At 46.0% G+C, this 5712-nt stretch overlaps 1 protein-coding gene and 1 long non-coding RNA gene across 2 annotated transcripts in view; one reads left to right on the top strand and one right to left on the bottom strand.

The window, feature by feature from the left end:
* Positions 1 to 3932, top strand: part of LOC109311600 — a 4823-nt gene extending 891 nt beyond the window's left edge. The window contains exons 2-3 of the long non-coding RNA XR_002101541.1: positions 661 to 734; positions 3516 to 3932. This is a non-coding gene — a long non-coding RNA (uncharacterized LOC109311600). The remainder of the gene's footprint in view (positions 1 to 660; positions 735 to 3515) is intronic.
* The window catches only part of KLHL29 (kelch like family member 29), a 473943-nt gene that overhangs the window by 350443 nt on the left and 117788 nt on the right, over positions 1 to 5712 (bottom strand). The window lies entirely within an intron of this gene.

The following is a 5712-nucleotide window of genomic DNA, read 5'->3' on the forward strand; positions in this document are numbered from 1 at the left end:
CCCCAGCCCCAGTCCCACTCCCTCCCTCACTGCAGGGGCCTTAATCTGGCCCTCCCCATCCCCCTTCCCCCACAACAGACTTCCCAGCCCAATGCTGGTCTCCAAGCTGCCCAGCTGCATATCAGAATTGGATCGGTATCGGCTGATATGGCTCCTTAAAAATCAGCCATTGGTATTGGCCCCAAAATATCTCTTATTAGTGCAGACCTGGTGATATCTTTTACTGGACCAGTGGTGTAGTTGGGACAAATTTAGATGAGCTTTCAAATGCAAGACATTCTTCAGCAAATTTCTAATCACAGGAAGCCAGACGCAACATAGTGAAAAAACAGCAGAGAGTGGGGCTGAGAAAGATTTTCAGGGGCTGCTTACAGATATAAACCCCCCCTCCCAACAGCACTTTACTTTAAACTCTGTGCCCCCACAATGAGCCCAGCGTGTGCACAGAAGAGCCATCACATTAGTTGGACCTGGCTCACCCAATGTCTATATAGGTGCTTCAGTGGGGCTTTTTTGGTGCTTTTATCTAATAGCTGATTCAATCAAAAAGCACCAAAAAGCCCCACTGAAGCATACAATCTATACATGCTGCGGAGATGGGCCCAACTAATGTGCTGCCTCTTTTGATAAAGTGTGTGTTTTTTTCCCCACATCTGTCAGGAGCCAGAGATAGCAGACATACAATTAGCAGAAGAAAAGAAACTGATTACTGGGTGATGGAGGACTATCAAAAGGTAGGAGGGTCATTCTCACATTTGCACCTATGTGGAACGAATTCAGGAGTTGGGTAAAATACAATGTGCCACAAAGCCAATATCACTGTTTAGTCCCTGGTTCTTACTGTTCAGCCCCTGCTTCTTTCTGTTCGGCCAAGTTATGGATCTTTATTCCGAAGTCCGCCCTTTAAAAGTGTTAGGTAAATTTCTCTTGAGCCCAAGGATGGGGATCTAAAGTCACCTACACACTTCCCGTTCATTCCAAAGGCAAAGAGAATCTGTACAGGATTGCAAGACACAAATAGGATGGTGTGGTGTTTTATGTCACTCCTATATTTTTCCTTCTGGGAAGGCCTAGAGGTGGCATTACTCCAAACTTACAATGTCCTAAGGGTTTTGCTCCATGACCATCAAGTCAGTCTTGAAGCCACGGTGACAGTTATGTTACCTTAGATCGGGGCAGGCAACCCCTGGCATGGGTGCCAGTGCATGGCATGGCAAGTGAAGGCATTTCACTTGTCACACACTGCTTGGGGCAGACAGCAGGGAAGGGGCTGGGGCTGTGCTTCCACACCAAGGATCAGGCCCCTTGCAGCTTCCCTGCTGTCCAACACCTTACAAGTCAAGGTGCCAACCCCTGCCTTAGATGCTGTAACAACCCTCCTAGGTCAGTTGAGTTGCTTTGCATCATTTGCAATTCTTCAGGCAGAGTGACCTTGTGGTGCCCATCTGCTCTCCAGGTCTGGATGGCTGTTGGCCTGCAGTGAGCTCATCCACCCTTTGACAGGTCTTGTTTTCAGTCCTGCTGGGTGTCCACATCCCCTCCTCACCCGGGCTGGCCCAGGTGGTGGTGGGTGCAGTTTAGTTTCTGACAACCTGACCATAGAACAAGCTGTACTGGTTTACATGGTACCAGATAGTGGACCAAAGGAGGCCTGGGCTGACAGGATCCATGAATATGCGTATACTCAATATCAAGCATCTACGGAGTTACCAAAAAAATATCACATATACCAGTCTGAGATGCTTACCTCAAGACAGGTTGCTGTCGCCACTCCCATCCCCCCTTCCCTTCAGGTTACCTTAAGGAATTCTCACAAGTCTCATTTTTCTTCCTCCCTTCCTTGCATCCCTTTTCTGGTTGGCGGCAAACTTTTTCTTGCCTTTCAGCTCAAAGTCCAACTGCCCCCATACTCCCAGAGTCAGTTCTAGCCACCCTTAGTTGCAGCCTCTCGGACTCTGTGGTGTCCTTCCTCGATGACGTGATTGGAATTGCACACAGTCCTCCAAACGAAAATCCACCAGAACTTTGTACAATGCTAGAATAACTTTCACAGATGGATAACCAGCACCCTGTAGAGACAGCACTTACCAAAAATGTGGGGAGGGGGAGGAGAGGAAGAATAACTAGCACCACTTATACTGCACTTTAGCTCACAAAAATACTGCACAAAACATTAGCCTTTCCTAATCAAATAGGCTAATTAACATGAAAAGCAAACAAAAGAAAAGCAAATGCAAAAACGCTGCATGAAAGGCTAGTTTGTGGCAGGCCTTGTGCAGAGACTCTCAAGGCGGGACTGGCGGACAGGACCCAGACGCTCCGGCTCAGGGGCTGGCTGCCTGTCAACTGGCAGCGTTCACAGCATTGCTGCTGTAATGGCTGGTCTCCCTAGGAGACAAATGGAGTGGCAGGATGGGGGCAGTCACAACTGATCTGACTTGTGAAGTCAGGGGGAAGGCGAGCGGGCACTGCACTCTGTTCAGGAGCAGAGCTGAATGCCGTGCAGTGCTGCATGTGACATTTTATTAAGATATAATTACTTTATCTAGAAATATGACAATTATTCCCCCTACCCCATCCTGCTTTGCAGCTTCTATCCTCCAAACTCTTTTCTAGGCTATTCTCTCCCTTCTCATATTCACCCCTGCATTTCCAGTATGCCCACAAGCCTCTGTCTTCCCCAGCAGCTGCTGCTGCCTCCTTCCCCACACGGTTCAACAGTTGCCTGGTGTTAGTTTAAGGAATGGAGAATGAAAAGGCCACTTGGCTGCCTGAAGCCAGGTGGCACAGCAACCCCTGGCATCTGTGCAAAGAGCTGGAGCCTGTGTCTGTCGACCAGCTGGGTGAAATACTATGCTGCAGCCCTACTATATGCAACACTTGGCAGCAATGGCAAAAGTAGTTTGAAACAGGAGAAGACTTTCATTGCACCAGCCGGGGAGGAGGAGTTGTAGGGGCTGCTAGACAAGCCAGGAAGAGCAAGGGAAGCTGTATTTCCATACCCTGTTCCCTCTGACTTCCCCTTATTTAGCCCCTGTCAAAGGGCAATGGAGCACTGGTGCCAGCACGGACGTTGGGAAGGCCGTGGCCCTTGGGACAGAATCCCTTTGGGGAAGCTCACTACTACCTGGAAATAATTTCTGGTGTTGCTAGTGTCTAACAGCCTCAAATGAGACCCAAGGTGCCCTGGTTCATACAAGTCAGGGCATGTAGAAGATTACACCTGTGTTGCCAGCTTTAGCAAAACCAGACTCAACAGAGGACCAAGTGGGTGGGTGGGAAGGAGAGGGAATCCTAGAGACTGTGCACCTTACTTCTCCCACTGGAGAAGAGCAGTCAGTCAGAAATCCTGCAGGGAACAGAGAGAGCCCTCTCTTCTCCATCCCTCATCTGCCAAGAAGCTATGTCAAATATCAAAAGAGAGAAGCTGACACCATATTCACCAGGGGCAGGGGAAGAGGGATAAGAAAATGGAAAGAGCTCAGAAGCTCAGAGTGACTTCTATTTCTTCCTAGGTCTGGGACTGAGGAGAGAAGAAACTTTTTGACTTGAGGATGAAGAACCTCCAGAGCTGCAAGACATGGCAGAGGGGTGTTGGGTGGACAAAGGACACATGTGGAGCTACAGGAGAAGGCAGAACTGTTGTGTGCTACTGATGTAGAGGTAGTGACACAAAAGGTCACACCCCAAAAAGTATACAGACTCCTAATTCTTCTTGAATATCATTGGGAATTCAGGCCCATAATGAATTTTTGTAGCTGACCCAAAATTAGCTATACTGGGAGCACACATGCAACAACATGTGCTGTGCTGGGTGTTTTTTCTTTCCTCTCCCCCATACCCCACTTTTTTTTCCTGACCTAATGAATTTTGGGCCCTATTCCAGGAGTTTGGGGCCTGACCCAAGCTATTTGGGAGGTTTTTTGTTTGTTTGTTTTTCAAACTTTTCAGGTTGGCAAAAGCAGTTCCTAAAATAATGATTCAACATAGCCTATATACGTGATGCTCCCTGTTCTTATTTTCTTCATATGCTTTAGTTTATATGGTTAAACGTAATGCATGCACTAGAAAGCCATCATGGGTCATACGGTCAAGTTAATGGTGCTGCATAAACCATATTTGTATTTAACAGGGTGTTTTATTACACATTTAATTTTCTCTTTTAGGAGAAAAGGGTAGGAAAAAAACACCCATATATCATGCTCACGTTCAAACACTTTTACTTAGGTGTGAAAGTTAATACTTTCTTGGTCTGAGTAGCACCAGATAGGACTATAATTTTTCTCTTTGAAGGCTGGTGCTGGAACTTTCTGACCACATGCAGTTTTCTGACAAGCCAGGTTAATTAGAAGCAGTATATCAGTTTACAGAATGAGTGCCTGGATACAAAATAAGACATTTTCTAAATAGTAAGAGCTTCCAGTTCACAAAACGTGTCAACAGCCATGAAGAAATGCTAATCTGTAAGCAATCTACTTTGCCTACAGAGCTCACGTCATCTTAGTACTTCAGGACCTTACAGTGTTTAATGCACTTCTCTTCTTATTGCCATTGCACAGGAGGAAAGTGCTATTGTCCCTATTGCATAGGCAAGTAACTAAGAGCATCTACCATGCATATTACCTAGCATCAAAAAAAGAAGGTGTGCAACACAGTGTTGAACTTACCCAAGGTCTCCCAACTCCTACTGCCCTAAACAGTGGATTATCCTTTCTCTCCATGGGCTCTAAGGACCCAGGCTACCTCCACAGCCATTTGGTCATCTTCTCCTCTGATCACAGGATCCACACTTTTTCTAGTCACTTTTTCTCATCTTTAACCACAGATGTTTGTGGGGATTGTTCTTCAAACTCGCATGATGGAGCCTTACATTTTTCAACTCCAAAGTCATAACCTCCATTCCTGGTGCATGTCATTATGCTGTTGGCTGGAGCCCCTGTTATCTGTATGTACACAGCCACAGATCATTACTTTTTTATTAGACTAACTATATATAAAAGAGATCCATTTTATTTTTAGTTAGTCCAATAAAAGAAATATCACTTACATCTTGTTATTTTTGTTTTATTCTGAAAGGCAATGCCTGAAGAATGACTGGGGCTGTGCCCACTATTCTAATGAATTAATACCACAGCCCCATAGCAAAATTAACTACTTCACAGCTGGCTCAATTATTTTTCCATGGTCCTTAATTTCTTCTCTAATTTTAAACTGCCACTGGCTACAGATATCCTATTTAAAATGGGAATACAGTCTTCATGATTATACACACACACACATAAATATGGCTGTAGGCTGGAATGATCCAACTTTGGTCAGAGGGAGGTGGGTGTTAGCACCCGGCTGCTGCATCTCCCTACCATTGAAGCCCCACACCCATGGGCCAGATCCAGCCCATAAGCTGCAGGTTGCTGACTCCTGATCTAAATGCTCAAACTTAGGATCTAAACATCTATATTTAGCCACCACAGTAAAAATAAGTCTTTTTTATGCTGAGCACTCTTAAGGAGGAATACACATCCTCATCAATTAGCAAGGAGTCAGGGGAGAGGAACTCTGAAGTGCTTTGGGTTAGAGTACAAGGCAGTCGAGGGGAAAGGGACTTAACGGTGGGGGTCTACTACAAACCTCCCAACCAGGGAGAAGAGCTTGACCAGGAATTCTTGGGTCAGCTCACAGAGGTAGTGAAGGCTAAGGATGTGGTAGTCATGG

The sequence above is a fragment of the Crocodylus porosus genome, unplaced genomic scaffold, assembly GCF_001723895.1.
Source record: "Crocodylus porosus isolate Cpor-Errol unplaced genomic scaffold, CroPor_comp1, whole genome shotgun sequence".
Taxonomy (NCBI): domain Eukaryota; kingdom Metazoa; phylum Chordata; order Crocodylia; family Crocodylidae; genus Crocodylus; species Crocodylus porosus.